This window comes from Carcharhinus amblyrhynchos, chromosome 9, assembly GCF_965287045.1.
Source record: "Carcharhinus amblyrhynchos chromosome 9, sCarAmb.v2.hapA, whole genome shotgun sequence".
Lineage (NCBI taxonomy): Eukaryota > Metazoa > Chordata > Chondrichthyes > Carcharhiniformes > Carcharhinidae > Carcharhinus > Carcharhinus amblyrhynchos.
Genome location: NC_137332.1, coordinates 50127609 through 50154473, shown reverse-complemented (window position 1 = coordinate 50154473; position 26865 = coordinate 50127609). Strand labels below are relative to the sequence as shown.

Genomic DNA, 26865 nt, shown 5'->3' with positions numbered 1-26865 from the left:
GTGCTTTTAGTGGTGAAATCTGCCAGACAATGCAACAGGTATGGGTCGAGCATAAAGGAGCCTCCTGGACAAACAGGGAGGTCCTTCAACATGGCCACAACTTTGCTGCCCAATTCCATTGCCAGTTATACAAGACAGATTCAAAGCACAAAGGTGGCATTGGTGATTTTCAAATTTAAGTTTCACTTATAAATATTTTGTATTACATTGATTTCACTTTATTCATGTATGCATCACTGTTATTTCTTGAGATTAACATCAATTTCACAAGTAGGCTTACATTAACACTGCAATGAAGTTACTGTGAAAGTACCCTAGTCGCCAAATTCTGGTGTCTGAACGGGTACACAGAGGGAGAATTTAGCATGGCCAATGCACCTAACCAGCATATCTTTCAGACTGTGGGAGGAAACAGGGGCTCTTGGAAGAAACCCACACAGACGTGGGGAGAACATGCAGACTCTGCACAGTGCCTAAGCCAGGATTCAAACCTGGGTCCTTGGCAATGGGAGGCAGCATTGCAAACCACTGTGCCATCCATGCTTAGTCAGAGAGCTAAATGTATTGGCACATCTCATGATTACAGGGGAGTTAGGAGCATTTCATTATTGTGGAAGAAACAGTGATATGTTTCTGCATTCACTCTTTATTTGAATGTTCATATTAGTGTCCAGTGTTGTACTTTTGGGACATGGTTAAACTTGCAGGCTCAGTTGGCCCTTCCTTCTATGTGTTGTAAAGGAGATTGTCCTAGATCATCAGTGGGAATAATTGAAATGCTGTGGGTGAACTCAAAGCCTTGTTAGAAATCTGCCAGCCAACACCTTGAGATGGACCCAATTGTAGAAAATATTGACACTATCTTTAGGCCCCTCATTTTCTTGCTTGACAGACTGTTTTCATCACATCCAGGACACCAGGCTCTTCCACTCTGTCGTGCCACCGATCTCATCCTCTGTCTTCCCTTGGATCCCTCTTCCACTTTTCCATCCCGTTGAACATCCCTCTCCCCATCAATACTGACTCATCCCTGCTGGTCCCAAGTCTCCATGCAAGCTGCCATTCTCCTGCTCCCCTCCCATGTGCTGCAGAATTCAACGAGGAAAATCACTGACCTAAGATACTACAGCACAAAGCAGGTAGAATTAGGGATCTTGTTGTGAGGGATCCTCTTGGGACGAGCGATCATTGTGTGGTTGAGTTTTTTATGCAGGTGGAGGATGAGAAAGTAGGGTCCCGAACCTGTGTCCTCTGGTTGAACAGAGGGGAGTACGATAGGATGAGAGAGGAATTGGCGAATGTAGATTGGGGACGCAGATTGGTCAGTAGGACTGCTGAGGAGCAGTGGATGATCTTTAAGGAGATCTTTTTCGGTGCTCAGCAGAAATTTATTCCGATGGTAAAGAAGGAACGTAGGAGAAGGGATAATCAGCCATGGTTGTCGAAGGAAATAAAGGAGAGTATTAAATTAAAAGCGGATGCGTTTAGAGTGGCTAAAAGCAGTGGGTGAGTAGAAGATTGGGAGAGGTTTAAAAATCAACAAAGAATGACTAAGAAGTTGATAAAGAAAGGAAGGATAGACTATGAAGCTAAACTAGCACTAAATATAAAAAAGGACAGTAAGAGTTTTTATAAATGTATAAAGAGGAGGAGGCTGGCTAGAGTGAATGTTGGACCCTTAGAGGATGAGAGGGGGGATTTAGTGGTGGGAGATGAGGAAATGGCTGAGGTCTTAAATAAGTTTTTTTGCCTCGGTCTTCACAGAGGAGGACGCGAATAGTTTGCCGGATATTAAAGATAGAAGGATGGTAGGAGTTGAGGGCCTGAATGCGATTACTGTCACTAAAGAGGTAGTGCTTGATCGAATAGCGGGACTGATGGTGGACAAGTCCCCAGGACCGGATGGAATGCATCCCAGGGTTCTGAAGGAAATGGCAGAGGTGATAGTAGACGCCTTAGTGATTATTTACCAAACTTCGCTGGATTCCGGGGAAGTGCCGGAAGATTGGAAAATGGCTAATGTTACGCCGCTGTTTAAAAAAGGTAGCAGGCAAAAGGCAGGGAATTATAGGCCGGTTAGTTTAACGTCTGTTATTGGAAAAATGCTTGAATCCGTCATCAAAGAAGAAATAGCGAGGCACCTTGAGAAGAATTGTTTGATAGAGCAGACGCAGCACGGATTCATTAAGGGGAAGTCGTGTTTGACAAATTTATTGGAATTCTAGTGCGGTAGACAGAGGGGAACCGGTGGATGTGGTGTTTCTCGATTTTCAGAAGGCGTTAGATAAGGTGCTGCACAAAAGGTTGCTTCAGAAGGTTAGGGGGCATGGAGTTGGGGGTAAGGTATTAGCGTGGATAGAGGATTGGTTGTCTAATAGGAGGCAGAGAGTTGGTATCAATGGGTGCTATTCTGATTGGCGGTTGGTAACTAGTTGAGTGCCACAGGGATCGGTGCTGGGGCCTCAGCTATTTACCATTTACATAGATGATCTGGAGGAGGGGGTTGAGTGTAGGGAGACGAAATTTGCTGATGACACGAAGATGAGTGAAAAAGCAAATTGTGTGGAGGGTGTGGAAAGTCTGCAGAGGGATCTAGATAGGCTAAGCGAGTGGGCGAGGACCTGACAGATGGAGTACAATGTTAGCAAGTGTGAGGTTATCCACTTTGGCAGGAATAATAGTGGGAGGGATTACTATTTAAAGGGCAAAAAGCTGCAGCATGCTACGGTGCAGAGGGACCTGGGGGTCCTTGTGCATGAGTTGCAAAAACCCAGTCTACAGGTGCAACAGGTGATCAGGAAGGCGAATGGGATGCTGGCCTTTATAGCGAGGGGGATAAAATATAAAAGTAGGGAGGTCTTGCTGCAACTGTACAGGGCACTGGTGAGGCCGCAGCTGGAGTACTGTGTGCAGTTTTGGTTGCCGCACTTGCGCAAGGATATTTTGGCCTTGGAGGGAGTGCAGAGGAGGCTCACTAGGCTGATACCGGAGTTGAGGGGATTGGACTATGAAGAGACTGGGTCTGTACTCGTCGGAGTTTAGAAGGATGAGGGGGGATCTTATAGAGACGTATAAGATAATGAAGAGGATGCTTAGGGTGGAGGTAGAGAGATTCTTCCCGCTCAGAAAGGACAGCAGGACTAGAGGGCACAGCCTCAAGATAAGGGGGGAGCAGTTTAGATCAGAGTTGAGGAGGAACTTCTTCACTCAAAGGGTGGTGAATCTCTGGAATTCTCTGCCCGTTGAAGTGGTGGAGGCTACCTCGCTAAATATATTTAAGACACGGGTAGATAGGTTTTTGGTAGGCAAGGGAATTAAGGGTTGTGGGGAGAAGGCGGAAAGTGGAACTGAGCCACTTCAGATCAGCCATGATATTATTGAATGGCGGGGCAGGCTCGAGGGGTTAGATGGCCTACTCCTGCTCCTATTTCTTATGTTCTTATGTACCTTCAAACGAATGTGAACTGGGTGCCATAAGATTCTCATGCACTGAGTTTTTAATTTAAGAATGTTTTACGCCAATAAGTATTCATGACTTGCAAATGTATTAATAGTGGGAACCCACAACAGAATAGTGTGAGGCCTGATGCACCACAATCAACACCAGTGACTTAATCATTGCACATTAACCTGCCATCCTAATTCAGTCACCTACTCTCCATGTTTCTCTGTCTCCGCTCTTGTAGGTGCCATAAAATCCTTCCCAGTGTATGTAAACTGTTCATTCCCAACTTGCATTGGAATATTCTAGTCACATAAAAATCAGTTCAGTGGTGCTTGACAACAGTGTGATTACAATGCCAAGAATTTTATTATCTGCTAACCAATGTCAATTTCCTTATCTTGCTTTATCCACCCAACATTCCCTGCATATTTTGTTTCTGCCAGCATTTAACCATTGCACTTATCCTAGTGGACATATGCTATTTTTAGTCTGCTCCTAACCCCCCTCCCCGTCTGTCCTCATCCCTCATAGTCTTGAGGTTGCTGAATTATGGTGCAGTACGGTGGTTCCACAGGTGCCAGCCACCCTCTGGCACCTTGGCCAAATGCCATTTTCATTAACAAGCCTAAACACAGAATATGTGCAGGTTGTATGACAACAAAGGGCATTAAAGCCTATCTGATCTTCTACTCAACTGACATACACATACATTTTCACATATTTTCCAGCAGAAGTCATTTGAGCAACAGTCTGGAATGGAAAACTTAACTATTTTTCCTAGCTAAAGGATGTTTAGGAAACAACTAGAGCCATTACAAGTAATATATGACAACGTATGACCTAGAAACTGGCCATTCGGCCCAGCAAGTACATGCTGGTGTTTATGCTCCACTCCAGCATCCTCTTAATCTGCACCATAATCATCAATTCCCCTCTTGCTAATATGCTTGTCTAGTTTCCCTTTAATTAAAGCATGCAGAGAACACTGAAAGTCTGCGAAGAGATAGAGATAGTCTAAATGAGTAAGCAAAGGTCTGGCAGATGGAGTACAATGTTGGTAAATGTGAGGTCATCCATTTTGGTAGGAATAATGGCAAAATTGACTTAATTAATTGCAAAAAAAAATTGCAGTATGCTACTGTGTAGAGGGATCTGGGTGTCCTTGTGCACGAATCACAAAAAGTTGGTTTGCAGGTGCTGTAGATAATTAAGAAAGCAAATGGAATTTTGTTCTTCATTGCTGGAGGAATGGAGTTTAAAAATAGGGAGGTTATGTTGCAATTGTGTAAGGTGATGGTGAGGCCACATCTGGAGTACTATGAACAGTTTTTGTCCCCTTACTTGAGAAAGGATATACCGACACTGGAGGGGATGCAGAGAAGATTCACTAAGTTGATTCCAGAGTTGAGAAGATTGGCTTATGAGGAAAGACTGAGTAGACTGGGACTATGCTCATTGGAATTCAGAAGAATGAGGGATGATCTTGTAGAAACATGTAAGATTTTTAAGGGAATAGATAAGATAGAAGCAGAGAGGTTGTTTCCACTAGAAGGTGAAACTAGAACTAGGGGGCATGGCCTCAAAATAAGGGGGCGCAGATTTAGGACCGAGTTGAGGAGCAACTTCTTCACCCAAAGGGTTGTGAATCTGTGGAATTCCTTACCCAGTGAAGCAGTTGAGGCTACCTCACTGAATGTTTTTAAGGCAAGGATAGATACATTTTTGAACAGTAAAGGAATTAAGGGTTATGGTGAGTGGGCAGGTAAGTGGAGCTGAGTCCATGAAATGATCAGCCATGATCTTATTGAATGATGGAGCAGTTTCGAGGGGCAAAATAGCCTACTCCTGCGCCAAGTTTTTATGTAATTGCATCTGTACTAAAGTTTGTTTATTAGTCACAAGTAGGCTTACATTCTCATTATAATGAAGTTACTGTGAAAATTCCCTAGTTGCCACATTCGGTGCCTGTTCGGGTACACTGAGGGAGAATTTAGTATGGCCAATGCACCTAGCCTCTCAACTTTGGATTGTGGGAGGAAACCAAAGCACGTGGAGGAAACCCACGCAGACACAGGAAAAATGTGCAAATTCCACACACAGTGACCCAAGCCGGGAATCAAACCTGGATCCATGGTGCTGCGAGGCAGCAGTGCTAACTATTATGCCACCCTCATACTTCACCCACTCACTGTGGTTGCAAGTTCCAGATCTGCACCACTCTTTGGGTAAGGAAGTCTCTTCTTTATAAGTAAATGGAAAAAGAAATGGGTAACTGAAGGCTCCTCTGCTCCTGGGTAATTCAAAAAAGGCACAAGACTTGAACATGTTCCTTTTGCTTATAGAATTTGGGCCCTGTATGTTGTTTCTAGCAAACATAAATGATTCATGTTATAAGCTCGACTGATTACCTTAAATTGATTGACAGTGTAGCCATTAGCACACTCAGGATTGTTTAGCAAATGCTGCCCAACATAGAATCATATCAAAAAGTAGACAATTTGTTTTGGGTTTTGTAAGCATGGGTTGATTGAGTACATCTGTACTCTGCCTATTACCAACAGCCAGAAAAATGTATTGTTTGATTCGATTGTTGAGACTTAGACCTTACATACCCAGTCTTTTGAACTGATGGCCAAGTCCTATCAATGGAAAATAGCACTCATGCTGACACTCCATTGCAGCAGCATGAAATAGTTTGCTGCTCAGATTTTTGAGATACTTTATCTGTCCAGAGTAATTTAAGTAAACCAGGCACTTCTCAGGTCTGAAATTATTTGGATTTTCCAGGTTTTTGAATTACCTGGAAGTTGGGGAGCCTACAACTCCTTGTTGCTTTCTTCATGGCAACATCCCGGCCAATTAGAATTGATTTGCCATCCAATCAGCACATTTGTTGCTTTTTTGCCTTTGTCCTGATGAGTACAACCCAAAGTCTCAGCAATATGTTTCTCTTCAGCAATAACTATTCTTCATTGGATGTAAACTCACTTCTTGAGTTTTCCAGCAAAATGTAAGTTTGTCTTTCTTTCATTTCCAACATCCCAACTTGAGAAGATATGGCGGAGATTCCTAGAATATTTCCAGGAATGTTGGATTTTAATTACAAGGTTAGTTTAGAGATGTTGTTCTCCTTGGAGCAAAGGGGGTTGAAGGAAGGCCTGAAAAAGGTGTGCAAGATTACGACAGGTTTAGAAAGGTAGCCATAAAAAAGATTGTTCCCTAAGCCATGCCATAAGACTGGGTTATAGAAGATTTTGGGCTAGAGATACAGCAGTGAGGTGGGGGAGATGTGAGGAAGGACATTTCATGCAAAGAGTAGTAATGACCTAGAACACGCTGCCTAGGAGAGTGATGGAAGAAGAGACAATCATTGATTTCAAAAGGAAATTGAATGGGTACTTGAGGGAAATAAACATGCATTGATAAACAGATTGAGTGGGAGAATGGGACTGTTGGGAGTGAACTGCAGGATGGAATGGCCTCATACTGTGCCATTATGAATAAAATCAGTTCACTCATAACAGAACTGGGAGGAAAACCTGGGATCTCCCTTAGCTGTATGGCCAGTGGACTGTGCATTTGCTAATTATGCCATTACAAAAATTGACCAGATTATTTTAACATCTATGAATGATCTGGAATTAATATTTTTTGATGTTTGTAATTTTCTACCAGGCCGAGTGGCCTGCGTTTGTGTCATAACCTACTGTCCTTTTGCACAATGAGTTCTTTCCCCAACCACAGATGTGGATTTACGAACAATCATCTACGTATTGCCTGAGCCCATGTTCCTAGCTTCTAACAAAATGAAAATGTAGAAGAAAAATAAATATTTGTTATATGAGGAAAGAGGTTAAGAACCACAGTGAATCAATTGAACTGGAGTTTGAAAAATCCTACTTTCAAGTAGTCTTTATGCAATTATTGACGTTCATCTGCCTTGTGTGGGATAAAGATTTATGGGTTGAATTTTAACTTACTCCAAAAGAAGATGAGCAATTTTGATGCCAAATGTTTTATTTCACAATCAATTTCAAACTGGAGTATGTGTACTTTCAAAAAACGTGGCTACTTCAGCAATCAACCATTATATTGTTCAAAATTTTGATATAAAAAGAAAAAGAACAAATTCTGAAAATCTTCAATAAAACCAAAAGAATTGCTAGAAACGAATATAAGGATCATCTGGAACATCTGAAAGTGAAAAATAGCTTAACGTTTCAGTTGAAACATTTTCTTAAAATTGGTGCCTTTTTTTTCCACTCAGTGGCTGAACATTTCCAGCATTACCAATGTATTGAATATTTTCAAAAACCTTGCAACAGAAAAGACTTTTCAACCTCCTGTGTTCAAATAATTTCCAACCGTGGGCCAATTCCGTAGGGTTTTAATCAGTTGCCAGTCAACAGTGGCAGGGAATAATGGAACTGTGAGGGAAGTGTGACGGCAGGTAGCTTAAATTGCCCAAGCTATGTAGCTGCCCTGTGGCTACTAAGAACTGACCGGTTCACATTTTAATTATTCACTTGAGCAGATGGCAAGGTCACCTGCCCAAATACGATAGAATCTTTTTAATGTATGCAACCATTACTTGGTCCTGGTAGATCAATCCACAATAAGAGTGGATTAGGGTCAGCAGAGGTCTGAAAAGGAATAAAAATACACTCCCAGGCCCTAGAATGAAATATTTAGGCTGATACTGTATTGATCTACCTGTTTTTCTCCCCACCTGAGAATAAGGGAATGGTTTGGAAGTTGGGCACTGCATTTAAGTGAGGCTGGAAGTTCCAAGCTGCCAACCTCTTCACTGCAGTAAGAGGATTTTGAATTGGCACCAAAGTCACCTGCCAAAGACTTAACTTTAGTCAAAATTGGTGTCACATTTTTCAGACAGATGATTGGGTAATAGATAATAGCCAATTCTTTTTCCTTATCTAACCCAGGGTACTGCGGCCAATTGTAATCATCTGACTGCTATGCCGACTGAGATCAACCTGAGATAACCACCAGCAAACTTCCCTTCCCCAATCATTCATCGCAGGCAAACCCCCACCATCCTCACTGGTAAATTCCCCTTTATCGCCCTGCCCCTGGCCTATGCCATGTCACTGACCAGCCGAGGTTACACTGTCCTCTGAGCTTCCAGCATGATCGTTTCAACGGCTAGAGAGCAATTGTGACTCCGCTAGTGCGGAAACTTTATGACAAGCCCAGAAGCTATACATGTTCTATAGAAGTAGCAATTGGTGTTTTTCAGGTGCTGATTTAAAGAAACATTTTGAGAAACAAGTTTGCTAGTTATTTGTCAAAGCTCATCTGGAATAACCAGAATCCAGTTCCCAATCAAAAAATCCATTTCATCTTTTGTCGGTTATCCTCAGCACACAAAACTGAAAGCCGGTTTCATGCACCCAAGTAAATATTTCAGTTATGCTATTGACGTCATTGAAATCATTAATTGGACATAAGGCCCTCCCAGCCGCAAAACCTGCCAAAACACTGAACAGTGAACTCCACACAAACTGTATTTAAAAAGAAGCTGCAGTATTACTGACATGTGTTCATGATGCCCGTTTAATGAAACTAAATCAAATTAATTTTAAATTTAAAAATCCACTTTATCTCAAATGCATATTTATGAGGACCCAAATTATTCAATATAAAGATATTCCTTTTTGCTATTTTTGGTTACATTAAGGCCCTTTCAGGCTTTTAGTCCTCCCACGCTGTATGAAAAAAGTTACCCCAAACATGTTCAGATTTGAAAATCTCACATTGCACCAATCCTTCAGCCAAGCAAAGACAAAATTTATGATGATAGGTTCATACATCATTCTAGATCTTCAGCATATAATCTAGATTGAAACTGTGTATCTGATGTCAGAGTGGGGCTGGAAATGGCGACTCGGTCTGGGGGCTGGGGGCTGGGTAAGCACAGTGCACATGAGCCCAAAGGTAGACAGCGACTACAGGACATAGAAGGCCGGATGATTTTTAGCAGCCGAGCCCAATTAATGGCCTTCAGTTCCCATCTGATCCACTATCTGGCTAGCATAATAAAATGAGTATTCAGAAGGCAAGGGGCCACAATCAGGGACTGTGGGATTGATGACCAGCAGTCAAATAAGTGATGGGGCTGAAGCCAGTATTGGTGATAATTTCTGGGTGGAATTTTGAAAGGACAAAATATCAAAGTTCTGACTGAAAACTAGTGTGTTTTCCCCCAGATCTTTCCAGATCTTCTAACAATGTCAAAAAAACAGGGGGTGTCCTTTGTGCTGACAGTCTTGAGGGGTGGGGTCTAAAGACACCTGCAAACCTGGCTCCACAAAGATTAGGATGCTCTTTTAAAAGTTGAGAGAACTCCACGACCACCCCCCTCTTGCCCCCCCCACAGACATCAGGAAGACCCCCACAGCCAACCTCACCGGCAATATCCTACACCAGCCGCTATCCATCCTTGCCAGCAATCTCCCCACCCATTCCCCTGTCCCTTACCACCAAATAAACCTGTTGGACTTTAACCTGGTGTTGTGAGACTTCCCTTCCCCAATCATTCATCACAGGCAATCCCCCACCATCCTCACTAGTAAATTCCCCTTATCGCCCTGCCCCTGGCCTCTGCCATGTCACTGACCAGCCGGGGTTACACTGTCCTCTGAGCTTCCAGCTTGGCCGTTTCGACTGTTAGAGAGCAGTAGTGACTCCGCTAGTAGGGGAAATATCTGATGACCCCAGAAGCTATGGCATTATGTTGTTTAGGAATATTTTAAATCCTTGTAAATTGTTGGCATTCAGGTTCAAGCCCTTGTGGGATATGAATCTGATTACATTACTGATGGAGGGGATGCAGGGAAGATCTCATTCTGTGATCTCCGCAGCATAAATCTGGCACATTTAAATAAAAAGCAAAGAATTCTCTCAATATTCTGCCCAGCACTTTTCCTACGGCGCACTCCACCAACAGATAAACGGATCAATCATACTTTGTGTAAAACAGCTGCTGCATTTACTCACACAATGAAAGTGACTGGATTTCAAAGTAAATAATTACATATGAATCATTTTTTGCAGCAGTTCGAGTTAAAATACTATAAAAATGCAACTTCTTTCTTTTAAATGATTCCTTATGTCCATGTGCCAAAAAAAAGAAGCATTTCAATGGATGGGTTGTGTTGCTATACCTTATAAACTAATTTGTATAAACCTAGTTTAGTACCCAGTCTGCTGATAACAGTTGATCTCAGTTAGGAAAGCAGCTGTGACAATACAAATAGACTCAATGCCGCTTGGCAAGGAAGGAGGAAATCAGCCAGAATTCCCATTCTGTCATTCAGGGACTCCTATTGTCAATTTTCTCAGGTTTAGTCTCCTGACCATTCAGCACCATGAATAGGATTATGTAGAAATTGCACGTAGATACAGACTGCTTGGTCAGGCAGTCCACATTGGTGTTTATCCTCTGCAACTGTTAATTCCAGGTGCCCAAACTGTTCTCACATCCTTTATTCCCCTTTTTTTAAAACACTAGTGTGACATACTTTTAAATGTTTGCATGTTCTTTGCTTCAAGTACTAACTTCTAGTGGGTTATGCAGTCTCTCATGCAATCTTTCATGCAAAAATTAAACTTCTGTAATGTTTTGTCCTCAATCTTGTACCCTTGTTACCTCCAATGAGATTCTTCAATCACTGCAGAATCTGTTTCAATTTACATTGTCCCACCTTTCATCAAATTAAACATCATTATTAAATACTTTTTCATTTAAATAATGAAATTATTAAATAGGTAATCTTGGATCTTAGCTTACTGAAAAGTGACAGTAAATACGATGGTCGGAGAGAAAGCCCTAGTTAGAGACAGAATTGTTTTAAGTGAATCAATTAGCATTCAGGCATTTTTGTATGGGCATGCTTGTGCTGTGAGAATGAATAATGAAGTAAGATTTAGAAGATTGAAAATTTGCAGCTTTCAGGACCTGTGCTAAACAAGACATTTCGTGAGAGACAGAATGTATGGAGGTGTTTATACTGTCATCTTCTTAATGAGAAGCATAGCTAACCAGTGGCTTACATTTTGCCTTACCATGAAGCCAGTTAACTTCCTTCAAAACTGAATTGGTCTGTACAGCTGGATTTCAGTTCCTCCGTTAATATAATAAAATCATAAGAAATAGGAACAAGGTAAGCTACTTGGCCCATTGAGCCTTCTCCACCACTCAATAAGTTCATGATTGCTCTGATCATGGTTTTAACTCTGACTTCTTATCTATCCCCATATCTGTTCACTCTCTTTGTAGATAAAAATTCTGCCTAACTCAGCCCCCACTGCTCTTGGTGAGAGAATTCCAAAGATCAACAATCCTCTGAAAGAAGAAATTCCTCCCCATTTCCATCTTAAATGAGAGGTCCCTACCAAGTTCCCTATTTCTAGGTTCCTCCACGAGGAGAAACATCCTCTCTGAACCTTATTTCAATAAACCCACCTCATTCTTCGAAACACCCATCAATACAGGCTCAACCTTTCTTCATCAGACTATCTCTTTGTTGAAGGAATCCGCCTAGTTGATCTTCTCTGAATGACTTCCATGCAAATATATCCTTCCTTAAGGAAGGAGATCAAAATTGTGCATAGTAGTCTTGGTGTGATCACACCAATGTCCTGTGCAGTTGTTGCAAGACTTCCCAATTTCCTATTTCATCCTCCTTTCATTAAAGGCCAAAATTATATTTGTCTTCCTAATTACTTGCAGCATCTGCATGCTGACCTTTTGTCACCCATGTAGAAGAAACCCAGATCCTAAGGGATACATATTGGTTGTGAAAGACAGTGTGGGGATTTGGGAGTCATGTGGCATGTGTTCCTGCCTTGTGGGACCAGTAATATCCCTTGCTTAACTGCAAAGTCACATCTGCTTTTTTAACATCTAATGAGCAGCTTCACAGACAAGGGACTTTGCATCCAGGTTAGACATTTGGCCCCATCTATGCAGTTTCTACTGGAAATTCTGTATTATCACCTACAGGACTAATTCATTTCCGCATGCTTAACTCATCATGTAAAGTCAACAACCTTTAAAGTGAATTACTCAATATTGGTTTTCAGCTCAACAACCTCCTTGAAAGAATGCCTCATCTGGACTTTGATTCTGGAACCATATGAAACATTTCTTTTCACTCTGGTCTCTGCACTGTAAATCTTTGTTTTCCATCCCTCTCTTTACTGTCTGCATGCAGAGATGATATTGTGACCCTCCTGTGTGTGTGCAAATAAACTAACCCTTTCAGTTAATCCTATCTTGAGTTTGCTGTGGGGTTATTTATAGAAAATTGGACTGCACCAAAACCAATGGGTTGGGGAAATGCATCTTTTACAAAGAGGGGAATAAATTAAAATATCTTTTTGTTTACAGTCTGGTGCTGGGAGAAGAAGTTAATATTGTTTAAATTAACTCTCTCCTGTCCATAACAATTAAACATGATTTCCCTTTCACAAAACCATGTGGACTTTGCCTGATTGTATTATGATTTTCTATATGCCCTGCTACTACTACTCAACAATGGATTCTAGCATTTTTCCAAGATAGATATTCAACCAACTAGCCAATAGCTTCCTGCTTTCTGACTTCCTACATTGTTGAATAGTGGTATTACATCTGCTGTCTTCCAATCTTTAGGACTTCTCCAGAATTGAGGAAATATTGGAAAATTGCAACCAAGGCATGCACTATCTCTGGACCCACCTCTTTTAAGACCTTAGGATGCAGGCTATCAGGTCCAGGAGATTTGTTAGTCATTAGTTCTCATAATTCATTTCTCTAGTAACTGTAATTGTTTTAAGTTCTTCCCACCCTCTTACCTGTTGCTTTTCTACTATTCTTAAGATTCATTTTGTAAGTTGTCTACTATTACAATAGATACAAAATACTTGTTCAAAGTCTCTGCCATTTCCTTGTTTCCTATTATTAATTCTCCAGTTTTGCTCTCTAAGGGACCAGTGCTCAGTTTAGTAACACTTTTCCTTTTTTATATTTCACTGCCTTTATTTATTTCTTGCTAGTTTTGACTTCTGATCCATATTCCATCCAGCTATTGTTGAGAGTTTGTTGGTCAAGGCAAGGTTAAACATTGTCCACTGTCTCTCCACAGTAAAACTCCTCAGATTGCAAAGACATTCGTCTTCCACCTCACCATTCTGCCAGAGATGTAAACAACCTGCTGCAATAATTAAAAACAACAAAGGCTGAAAAAAATTGCAGATGATACACAGTTCGATGGGAGGGTGAACTGCAGGGAGGATGCAGAGATGCTACAGCGTGATTTAGACAGGCAGAGTGAGTGGGTATATGCCTGGGTATATGCAGTATAATGTGGATAAATATAAGGTAGCTTTGGTAGCAATAAAAGGAAGACAGATTAATATTTAGAACATGGAAAATGTTTGAATGAGTGTAATTTGAGAGAGGTGGATACTCAGCGAGATGTTAGTGTCCTCATGAATCAATCGCTAAAAATAAGTGCACAGGTACAGCAGGGAATAAAGGTAAATGGTATATTGGCCTTCATAGCGAGAGGACTTGACTGTAGGAATAGGGATGTTTTACTGCAATTGCACAGGGTGTTGGTGAGTCCACACCTGGAGTACTGTGCATAATTTTGGTGTCCTTATCTGAGGAAGGATGTCCTTGCTATAGAGAGAGAGTGCAGCGAAGGTTTATCAGGCTGATTCCTGGGATGGCCAGGCCTGTTAAATGAGGAGAGACTAAGTCGGTTAGGATTGTATTCATTGGAGTTTCGAAGAGTGAGAGGAGATCACGTGGAAACTTATAAAATTCTAACAGGATTAGACAGGGTGGATTCAGAAAGAATGTTCCCGATGGTGGGAGAATCCAGAACTAGGTGTCATAGTTTGAGGATAAGGGATAAACCTTTCAGGATTGAGGTGAGGAGAATGTTTTTCATCCAGAGATTGGTGAATGTGTGGAATTTGTTACCACTTAAAGTAGTGAGAGCTAAAATGTTGTGTGATTTCAAGGAGTAATTAGATACAACTCTTGGTGCTAAGGGGATATGAGGGGAAGGGGAAAGCAGGATCAGGTGAGAATACTTCAGACACTGGAACTCTTCTTGCTGCTCTGAGGGTTACAACCAAGTATTTTGGACTTCAAGTATTCCTTGTGTGATAGGATCCCTCCTTGTCACTTGGAGATTGTCTGCTTCTCACACATCCATTTGATAATAGCCATGATCAAAATGAATGGCAGAGCAGGCCCAATTGGCCTACTCCTGCTTCTATTTTCGGTGTTTTTATATGAGGCCATCAGGAGTGAGAGGTGCTTACCCATAGTCCTGACATTTTAACATTTGTTCCAAGACAGCCTTACCACCATGAAACAGCAGGATTCCAATGAAATTCATTGACAATGTAGTTGACTTGACTGGGTTTTTACTTAGAGTTTCACATTTTACAAATGGTGCAAAAGAACACAAGCCTTCATAAACCTGCTAAGTAAAGCTATTCTCAGATCGCAATGAGTTGCTTCCTTTGCACTTTTTTAGTCAAATTACTTCCAATCTCTGAACTGACTTTCAAGGTGAGAGTTACACTGCAAATTTCTCCCTCTAGCCAAAGCTAGGCAAATCGGCCAGCCTCATTTAAATGTTTGCAAGCTCCTTCCCTCATTCTGCGTGGCTGCCTCAATCTCTCTTTTTTGATCAGATTCTTGTGGGCATGAACATCTAGCCAGGTGCAGACTATTTTATCACATTCTGAACTTGGGCTTTCTAGGTAATGGAGGGACTTTGGAGGGTCAGGAAGTCCATGGCATCCCATGGAACTCTGGTAAGTGTAAACTATCTGTTCTGTTCCTTCCTTACACGTCTATACCTTTGCATATGTTGTTCACGCCGTCCTCCTCCAATACCAACCCAATATGGTCAACTGGGTGGGACTGCAGTCATCTGGTCCCATTCTTAGCTATCTAATCATTGCCACAGAATTACTTGCAAAATCTTCCCTTCATATTCTTGTACATATACCTCTGTCGTTCTTTGGATTTATCCCTATGCTCCCTCCCATTTTTCATTTACATACTGTACCTTGGTTACATCATCCACAAGCATGGCATTAGTTTTTACATGTATGCTGATGACACCCAGCTATACATAACAACGTCTTGAGTCTTCCACTATTGTTAAATTATCAGACTGTTTATCCAACATCTAATACTGGATGAACAGAAATTTCCTTTAATTAAATGTAGGGAACACTGCAGCCATTATCTTCCATTCCCCAGTTACTGACAATATCAAATGCCTGAGACTAAACTAGGCTCTTGCAACTTTGATCCATGTATCCACAGCATCATTAAGATGGGCTATTTCCACCTCCATAACATTAACCCAACTTAGTCCCTACCTCTGCTCATCTGCAGAGGAGACTGATGAAGTGTGGAAAGAGTCCACTACATGATTCCCATGACAATTCAAGAGGCACTAACTCTTTATAATTGAACACATGGAGGTCAAGGCTTAGATGAAAAATACAATGAAGACTCAACTATAATGTTACTGATTTGGCCACTCTAACTTAGATTGCACATTCTAATAATGCGACATTAGGACTTGAGGCAACCTGTGAGTAGCTCTGATTGACTATACGGAGAGAAATTTGAGAAGGCAAAAAAAATCAAACCATTAATGGAGCACAGCTGTAGGACATATGCAGCATATTCCAGGGAAGCTATGTGGCTAACGGCGCAATGCTTGCAATCATTAAATTTGTGCAAAGCATGACTGTACTTTCATCCAATGGAATCCCATCCTTTAAAAAATATTGGGGTGAGCACTTGACATATCATAACATTCAGGGCTATGGGCCAAGTGCTGGCAGATGGGAGTTCAGGTGTTTCTAAGTTGTTGGTGTGGACTCAATGGACCAAAGGGCCTCTTCTGCACTGTATAATTTAATGAATCAGCATGACATTGCCTCAAAGGAAGCTGCTGTCACACAGCTGCACACAGTCTTCTCCAAAACACTTTGTTAATGTGCTATCGTGTTGGTGGAGACGTTCAGGCACCTGTGACCCTTAAGGATGTACCTCAGCTGCAATTGCACAACTGGGAATGGCATATATGACATGAGTGCAGCCCAAGGGCTTAACATTGGTTTCCTAGCTTGGTAATGGAGGATGATCATTGCAGGATTAGCTACATTTATGTGTCTGCTCTATTTGTTTACAGGAGTAAGGGCAGCATGGTGGTTAGCTTTGCTGTCTCACAGCATCAGGGACCCAGATTCAAGCATGATTTAAATATCATAGGATTATCATCAGTCAGAATCATCCTTTTCTCCTTCCTCACCATCTTTAAATTCTGAATGGAAAACCAACAATTTTATGGTTTTTGGCCATAATCTTGTCCTGGTCAATCAAAGATAATGAAGATACATTATGTTTTCTTTAGAAACATCTTAACCAGCTTGTATTTCTATTTTATACCAGTGTTTTTAACCTTGCTGGTGTGATTGCAAACTGTGGTGGTCTTCCCCTTTTCAAATATTCATCATGCTGTCTGCGACAACTAACTTTCACATAGGTTTCTCAACATTAATACAAAAAAATACAGGTTGCAGAATCTTCCTGTCCGCCCGCCATGGGAAGCGTAACAAGTGGGATACAGACCATGCATGTTCCATTGACCTCGGGCAGGATTTTCCAGTTTTGCGGTGAGCACGGTCAGAAAATCCTGCCCAGGGAGTTTTCCTAGCTTATTTAAAAGATATCTTATGGTCTTCTGTGTACATTTGTTATCTTCCTGTTGATGTTTCAAAAATGAAGCCTTCAGTTCCATTCGTCACACTGTTCATTCAGCTTAGCAACTGATCAGATTAGTTTCAAAGTCATTTGTGGAATCCTTATTATAAGCTGAACAACTTCAGTTCATTTCAAAATCTTTCTTCCATGGTTAAAGATTTTTCCTTAGGCTGTTGCAGTTTATTCATTAGATTCTAAATCAGTTTTTTGTAAATTTTCCTTATCTGCTTTCAACATCTGGATGTGCTCTTCCATACCACGCAGCTCTTTCATGTTTTCCAAGTTGAGGTTCAGAATTTTGTTTCTTTTCATTATGAAGTTCCAACAATTTATGAGTTTTGATTTTTACTCTGCATTCAACCAACTATTCTGATTCATTTATAATAATTCCTTTTCCTGTGAGTGACACTCAAGTGTTCCCATTAGTTCTTGTTTCTCATTGGCAAATTCATCTTTTGCATGTGAAAGTTGGTTCTCTACACTGATCAGATTTTTCTTCAATCGCTGCTTATAGCAATAGGCTTCTCATGTTTTGCCACAGTAATATAGGCTGAATAGACTTCTAAGAGAATAAGTAAGATCTGCCTTAGTTGTAACTGCCAATTGATGTGTAGCTTACACCTAATAATTGACCACAATTTGTGAGTTAATTAATATTTAATTTCCATTGATTCTGGTACTGTGTAGGAGGTTACCTAAGAAAGTATTTCGTTTGTTTTGTTTGACTCTTGTACAGTAAGAGATCTTTTATCTAAACCGGGGAATCCTATGACTTAATTCTTTCAGTATAAATGAAGTCTCAACCAGGATCATAACACAAGCAGCCCTTCTTATATTTCCTCCACCACTGAAGATCATGTCTTTCACTGCCTAGCCTTAATGTCTGGAACTCTGTCCCAAAAATTCTGAACCTCTACCTTGCTTTATACTTTTAAGATGCTCCTTAGGGGCGGTTGTTGGTACAGTGGTTAGCACTGCTGCCTCAAAGCACCAGGAATTTGGGTTCAATTGCGGCCTTGGGTAATGTCCGTGTGGAGTTTAAACGTTCTGCTTGTGTCTGCTTGGATTTCCTTTGGGTGCTCCAGTTTCCTGCCACAGTCCAAAGATGTGTGGGCTAGGTTGATAGGCCGTGCTAAATTGCCCCTTAGTGTGACAGAGATCAGCAGGGTAAATATGTGGGGTTATGAGGCTAGAGCTTGGGTGGATTGTTGTTGGTGCGGGCTCGATGGCACAAATGGCGTCCTTCTGCACTGTAGGGATTCTATGAAAATCAACCACTTTTAGCAAACTTTGGGACATCTACCCTAACATTGTCCATGTGGCGTGATGTCTAATTATGCTTTAATACACTTCTCCACAATACATTGGAACATTTTATTATATTTCTGATGTCTAAGACACTGGGCGAATTTTGCAAAAAAAATTCTCAGTGTCATAAAAGTCTGAAAACAGGTGTGTTTTTTGGGCAGGTTCTGCACTGCAATCTTCCCACACTTCGAGTTTTCTAACAACAGGGTGATTTGCACTGGTAGGGGAGGGGATGGAGCCTAAACTCACTGGGACGCTGGCTTCAGAATGCTCAGGTGCCATTGCACAAGGCATCCCGATTTCTCTGAACTGGGAGACCTCTGCCCACATCCCACCATGTGCCACCACCTGCCCCACCTCCTCCCTCCCCACTAATCATTGGCTGCATATTTTCCCCTCCACACATCAACACAAGTTGCCGGCATCAGGACCCTCCCAATGAATCCCCTGGTGGCCCCCCGTAAAGCCCACCTGCCCCCTCCCTTTGCATAGTTCCCTACACTTCATTCCATTGCATAGTCCCCTCACTGCATATCCCTCTCTTGCATGCCACCCCCACTTGCATAGCACCTTTGCATGACACCCTTTCTGCATGACCCCCTTTGCAGAGCTCCCCCCACATAAGCCCCTCGTCATTGTACATCCCCGAAACCACCCCCCCAAGTCATACTCCACCCCTCCCCACTCAATGCACACCCACAGACACCGCCCTGGTACACTTATGGTGCCCAACTGGGCAATGCCAAAGTGCCAGGTGAGCACTGCCAACTGGCAGTACCTGATGGACACTACTTGGCCAAGACCTCAACCATCTGGGGGCTTCAATGGCCTCTGATTTCCCCAGTGTGGCCATCACACCTGGTCTCCGCTGGTGGAGACCAGTAGTGATTCTTGCAGTTGCGAGGTCGTGCTGCTGGTGAGGGGGATGTGTGTGGGAGGCTGGAAGCAGGCAACCTGGATGTGCTAATAAGATTGAAGTATATTCAATCCCGTGCCAATTGGCTTTGCGCCCTTTTTGGGCGTGAAGCTGATCTTGTTGGCAAAACAGGAATGGGTTAATTGTGTACGATACAAAACCGTTTAAGATCCCAGCAAGTATATCAACATAGGTTGTTGCACTTGCTGAAAAGTAATCCCCTGACTTAAATGAGTAGTCACAGCATTTATATGGCTTGCCCAGTTGAATGGTGATTACCACAATTTTAATAATGGAGGGTGCTTTGAATGTCAGAAGCACGTTGTCAGCTAGTCTCGAGTTGAAGATGGTCACTGCCTAGCACTTACTGTTGGAATGTTATTTGCCATATCACCCAAACCTGGATGGTGTTCAACTTGTCTGATACTGCTTCATTATCTGAGGAATAGAGAATGGAACTAAACACTATGCAATCAGCAATGAACTTTCACCCTTGGTGCAATTGCTGAAGATAGTGGATCAAAGATAAATTGCACAGCAAGTTTAGAATGGAGGGTCTTCCTTCACTTCTATAGCTGGGGGGGAAGGGGAGTGATGCTGCAGCCCGCTGGGCTGCAGCATCAAGGAGCGCACCGGGTTTGAAGACATCAGTGGAGGCCATTTCGCGGGCTTCGCACTAGGCCCCACAGCCTCAGCGGCTAAGATTTCCAGAGTAGTCAGCTGCATGCCATTTTCCAATTACCATATGGAAATCACGATTTGAATTTCATTAGCAGGCTGGAGCTGAAGTCTTCGGGCCCACCGCCCGGCCAGGAGTGGTTCGCTCCACTGGGATTTACAACTGCTCCCCACTAACAGGGAATAGGCAGCCAACTCAGTTGAAAGGAAGAAAGCCATTGAGGCCTGTCAGGGTTTCGGGAGCAAGGGGGGAGTTCCCAATGAGCAGTGCCAGCTGGCACCCTGGTACTGCCCAAGGGATACCTTGGCACTGCCCACTGGGCATTACGTAGTGCTGAAGTGGCGGGGCCTATTGGAAGTGCAATCAGCAGGTGTAGTGGGTCCTGCTGCCACTCTGCATGGGGTTCACAGGCAGAGGGAGGGAGGACAATGATTGGAGCTGGCCGCCGTGAGGGAAGATATAGGGGCTGGCCTATGGAGGCCTGGGAGGCCAGCAATGAGGGGTGAGGGGGATGGTTGGAAGGCCAGCGATCAGGGAGTTGCAGGGTTGGCCAGCGATCTGGAGACCAGCAATGCAGGGTCACTGTGCATGTGCCAATCTTTGTGCTGACAGATTGGCACATGTGCAGTGGCCTCAGCGCTATGCTGCTGGCCTCTCGGGTGCAAATAGGCTCCACCCACAGAATTTGAGTGAATCACACTAGAGCACTCTGTGATGCACAGAGTGTCGGAGATTCATTCTGGAAATCACACTAAAAAAGCTACCATGATTTACTCCCATTTTCCCGCAAATTGGAGATTTAGAATTTTCTTGGGAGAATCCCAGCCCTGGAGTTACATATGCCTTCATGATCCTACTGGAGTATGTTTATAGAAAGCTTACTGACAAGTTAATCTTGTCGTGTTTCTCTTAATCCAGATAACCTCAAACAATAAACATAAATCTATCAGTAATATAAAATGGGTGTTTGATTAATTGGCTCTACATCCCTTGCCTGGAGGGCAAAATTTCCACACTTATAAGGCCCATTGACAATTCCTGCAATTGAGGAGGATTGACTGTAACAACCCTTTTCCCTCTAGGGTATAGTGTGAGTCTATCAGAATCTTCAAGGAAAGTCAGATCTATTTTTAATTATTTTAAATTAAAATATAGTTTGATATTTCTGCATGGCAAATGCACATTGGCATGACTTAGTTTGCTGCTCTTTTGCAGCTGTTTCATGCAAATCAAGATTGTTAATAGATTGTTGTGCAATTGAGACCATCGTTTATCAACTGAGTTATACATTAAGACAAGAAAACCTTAGGTGGATGAGAAATTTAATATTAAATGAACTATGCTGGGACCACAGGCCACCATGTTTCATGAAACCCAACTACAATGCTGGCTTTGAGAAAAAGAATGTATAAAACATTATCGGTTAAAGAAAAAAATCAATTAATAGTATGAGTGGAATTCAGATGATAAATAATTAATATACTTTATACAAGAAAATCTGTGCATTCAGCATTGATATCAATTAAAATTCCATTCAGACTCCTGTTACGATTTGTGATGCTGACTGGAGTGGATGAAAATTTGGATTTTAATGCATCCCTGCAGAAAAGCAAAAGATGGAAAAATTAAATGAATTGTTTATTGTTTTTCCTACCATTCAAGTGATGTTAGTGAGCTTACCTTGGAAGATCTCTACTCTGTCAAACCCACATTAGTGAAGTGAAAAAAAAAGCTGTATTTGCATTGGAGCATCACCAGTGCTTTAAAGTCAGCGTCAGTCTATTATTTATATTAGCTGTTTCTTGCTCCAGATGCGATACTAGTATTTCCTTGCTATTTGAAGACAATTGGTGATGATGAAATAACTATCCATTAGTATTCTGATTACTTAGCTTCTTTAAACAAGTGAGTTCCTCAGATACTGAGCAATTCATATCTATGTGCAGCTTGACAACATTCAGGTTTTACTGATAAGTAGCAAGTAATATTCCCGTCACGGATGTACCATGCAATGATCTCTTCAACAAGAGAGAACCTAACTATCTCCTCTTGATATCCTAGCATTATCAAAGTTAAATCCAAAACTGTCAGCATCCTAGAGTTACCACTGACCAGAAATTTAAATTATTCAGCCATATCAATTACAGGAACAGAGAGTAGAAATTCTGTAGCAAATAACTCACCACCTGACACCATAAAACCTGTTCACCATCTCTAAGGCACAACTTGGGATTTGAAGGAATACTCTCCGTTTGCTTGGATGACTAAACTCCAACAACACTCAACAAGCTCAACACCATCCAGGACAAAGCAGCCAGCTTGATCAGCACCCCAGCCATTATTTTAAGCATTCACTTTCTCCAGCACTGCGACACCTACGCACAGTGACAACAGTGTATACCACATAGAAATTACACTGCAGCATGTGCTATGCCTTCTTTAACAGCATCTTCAAACTTGAAACTGTTACCACCGGGAAGGACAAGGACAAGGGTTACAGACACATGAAAACACCTTCTGCATGCTCCCTCCAAGTCATACATTAGATGCACCCACGCCAAATGGAATGTAGTGGAAGGCCGCTCACCATCATCTTTTCAAGTGAGTGTGGATGGGCAATAAATGTTGGTGTTGCTAGTGAAACTCATTCATGAACCATTTCAAAAAATCAATTTTCACATCTCCAGTTTGTACGTATCTTCACCAGGCAAGAAAGAATCCATGGCTAGAAAATAAGGGCTATATTTCAACCACTAAACAACCATCTGTTTTCAATCTTGTCCAAATGCGGTTAGTTTGAGCTTTGGAATGGTTTTAAAGATTTCATAGCGTATGAACTGAAGTATATTACAAAACCATTTGACACTGATTGTAAGAGAAAGACAATGTAAGTTACGAAGGAATTGAAAGATGAATCTCCTCTTTTATGTTGACAAACTGGCAAACCTGCATAACCTGAAAAGGCAGATGTTTAAAATGGAATGGCTTGTTACACTGAATTCTCTGCTCACCTTTATATTTTACTATCAGAAGTGATGGAGGACATAATAAGTATTCGCCCACTACCATGCAAACATATGCAAATGATAGTATAATGATGCAATCTATTCAATTCTTCATGATTTTGCTTCATCCACATTCAGTGAGATATAAACAGGGTTACTGGCTTTCCTGAATCAGATGCCAAGACATAAGTAGAATTCAAACTACAAATAAACGTTCTTTTGCCTGTAAAATCCTTTTTTCAGGATCTTTTTCCTTTAATATTTTAAAAATCATGTTTACTTTAGGCACCTGCTGTAAACCATAGCTTTTCGGTACCACCATGTAGAACTGTCCTATTTCTAACACTCACCAAGGTAAAGGAACCACAATAGAATTTCATTTGCAAATTCCCATTTATCTGATTATTCTAGAAGAAGTGGAATACCTAGATATACAATGAAAGGAAAACAAGAGGCTCCTGTTTCTATTCTCCTGTGAATGCTACTACCTCCAAACGTTTTTCTGTGACATAGAACATAGAACACTACAGCACAAACAGGCCCTTCGGCCCACAAGTTGCGCCGATCATATCCATACCTACCAGGCCTATCTGTAACTCTCAATCCCATTAAATCCCATTTACTCATCCAGAAGTCTCTTAAAAGACACCAGCGAGTTCACCTCTACCACCACCAACAGCAGCCGATTCCATTCACTCACCACCCTCTGAGTGAAATACTTACCCCTGACATCTCCCCTGTACCTTAAACCTGTGTCCTCTCGTAGCGACCATTTCAGCCCTGGAAAATAGCCTCTGAGAATCCACCCTATCTATACTTCTCAACATTTTATAAACCTCTGTCAGGTTGCCTCTCAATCTTTGTCTCTCCAGGGAGAAGAGACCTAGCTCCTTCAACCTATCCTCTTGAGGCATGCCTCCCAATCCAGGCAACATCCTTGTAAATCTCCTCTGCACCCTCTCAATAGCTTCCACATCCTTCTTGTAGTGAAGACCATTAATGCCAGATTCAAGATATTAATACATGCTGTTCTGGCTGGGATGCTTTCATATTTAAAGTAGTCTGCTGCGCCCATGCTTTTTTAATTAGTAAGGGTTTGAAGGACTAAGATGAATGGGCAGAGAAGTGGAATTGAAGCTGCAATGAGATTAGCCATGATTGTGTTAAATGGAGAGCAGATTTGAGGGGCTAAATTGTCTACTCCTGCGCCTAGTTCTTATCCTTATGACACGCTGCTTCCTTTAAAAATAGGACCCACAGGTCAGAGACTATTCCTCCTAATTCTCGGGTTCCTCAGCTTATACTTTTCCTACACAATGTTATATTTTCGGTCCAATTGGAGGTGGGTGGGACCAGAAATGAGCCCCACCAGCTGGCATGCAGTTCCTCAGCTCCACATTACGTACAGGCCATTTATGTGCATTGAGACCAAGAGGGCTACCTGCCTGCACTTAGCAGCTAATTGATTAGGTATATTAAGGGTCTTGAAGGAAAAGTGGGATTTTTCAATTGGACTCCAGGTTTTCACACCAGCAGCAGCTAGTTTAGGCGGCTGGAGATAAGTACCCAGAGGCAGGGCAGGGGCCAGCTTTCGTGGCATGCGCAGAAGCCCTCTCTGCCTGCATGTAGGAGTACCTCAGGCTGCTGTGTAGAGGGATTCCCCCCCTCCCCAATTTCCCCCACATCACAAACAAAGAGTGACAGCCTTACTAGGAAAACTTTTTAAATTGAAGTGTTGAAGCATGCCCTCTGTTACCTTTCTTCATAGTAAAAAGTCTGACAACACCAGGTTTTAGTCCAACCTATTTATTTGATAATATACTCGCAAGCTTTCGGGTTAGCCCCTTCGTCAGGTGAATGGAGACTTCTGGCCTCAGACAGAGCATATAAAGCACAGACAGTTTAGAGATTACTGATTAGAATGCGAATCCTTACACCTAATCTGCTGTTCAAGACCTGGAGTGGCTGATAATGTGAGTGGAAGGAGCACTGATCACAGTTTAAAGAGATGTGTATTGTCTCCAGACAGTACAGTAAGTGAGGTTTTGCAAACCCAGGCAAGTCACGGGGGTTACAGATAGTGCGACATGAACCCATCTGTAACCCCCGTGACTTGCCTGGGTTTGCAAAACCTCACTTACTGTACTGTCTGGAGACAATACACATCTCTTTAAACTGTGATCAGTGCTCCTTCCACTCACATTATCAGCCACTTCAGGTCTTGAACAGCAGGTTAGGTGTAAGGATTCGCATTCTAATCAGTAATCTCTAAACTGTCTGTGCTTTATATGCTCTGTCTGAGGCCAGAAGTCTCCATTCACCTGACGAAGGGGCTAACCCGAAAGCTTGCGAGTATATTATCAAATAAATAGGTTGGACTAAAACCTGGTGTTGTCAGACTTTTTACTGTGTTTACGCCAGTCCAACGCCGGCATACCCACATCATGACCTTTCTTCATTACAGCCTGCTGTATCTTTAAACTGGAAGGTCCCTGAGATCCCTTAATGTCCTGTAAAATGACAGAGAACCTGTCTCCATGAAAATGAGTGATTTTTCTACCCCGGGACAGGTTCAGGACGCAGAAACAGTCCCGACTTTCCCGTCCATTGAGAGAAAATGCAACCCGCTCTGTGTTTTAAGTGTTGTCTCTTTCTGCACAGCAAGTACATCACTTACCCACCACCCCCCGGTGATTTTCCCTTTGGACATCTAGATACCATTAACAAGATTAATGCTGCCTTTGACTCTAATGTGATGACAAGGATTTAACTAGAGGACACTGCTGCCTTTTGCTGTGTTTCTTCTAAACAATGAGGTGGCAGCAACACTACTTGTACGCTCTATCCCCGTAACTATAAATGCTAAAATTCCATTTGCTTTCGTTATTAGCTGCAGCACCTGCATATTAGTTTTCTGCAACTCATGTATGAGGGCACCAAAATCCCTCTGCATCGAAGCACCCCGAACTCTGTCTGTTTAGATAGCAAGTCATCTTTCCATTTTTCCAGCCAAAATGGGTAACCTCATGTTAAACTCCATCTGCCACATTTTGGCCCACTCACTAACCCATTGCATGAAATGTGTGCTTTCACCCAAAATATAGCAATTGGGAAAATTTCCAGTAAAAGGAATTTGGCACTCCATCCACTCATACTAACCTGCTGATTCCCTATGCCTTTTCTACACCTGCAGGAATATCATTGTTGATTGTACAATCTATCTTCATAAGTCACAAGTAATTGCTCCTTCCTTGAATAGTCACTGAAAAAGAAAATTAAACTTATTTATTCCAATAATATATCACCTCTCACTGTTGCTAAGAGAAAAGAAATCCAAAACATCCAGGAATACAATGAATTCCAAAATGGTAAAAACGAATCACTGGAAATAGAGATGTTGCCACAGCGTTTTTGTTTCACACTCATCAGGACAAATGCAAAAAAGGCAAATTTCAAACAGTCACGACAATTTATACTATGGGAAGGGAACTTGCAGTCGATGGTGTTCCCATGCACCTGCTGCCCTTGTCTTTCTCGATGGTAGAGGTGGTGGGTTTGGAACACCATTGTCAAGGCAAGTTACTGCTGTGCATCTTGCAGATGGTATACACCTGTTGCCACTATCAGTCAGTGGTGGAGGGAGCGGATGTTGAAGATAATGGATTGGATACTAATCATGCAGGCTATTTTGTCCTGGAT

At 42.0% G+C, this 26865-nt stretch overlaps 1 protein-coding gene across 6 annotated transcripts in view; it reads left to right on the top strand.

The window, feature by feature from the left end:
- Positions 1-26865, top strand: part of LOC145347785 (3',5'-cyclic-AMP phosphodiesterase 4B-like) — a 308064-nt gene that overhangs the window by 200187 nt on the left and 81012 nt on the right. The window contains exon 1 of one of the 6 annotated variants that reach the window (XM_080195602.1): positions 15245-15286. The exons of the other annotated variants lie outside the window; for them this stretch is intronic. The gene's annotated coding sequence lies outside the window, so the exon portion shown is untranslated. Of the gene's footprint in view, positions 1-15244; positions 15287-26865 lie in introns of those variants that run through there. 6 annotated transcript variants of the gene reach the window in all.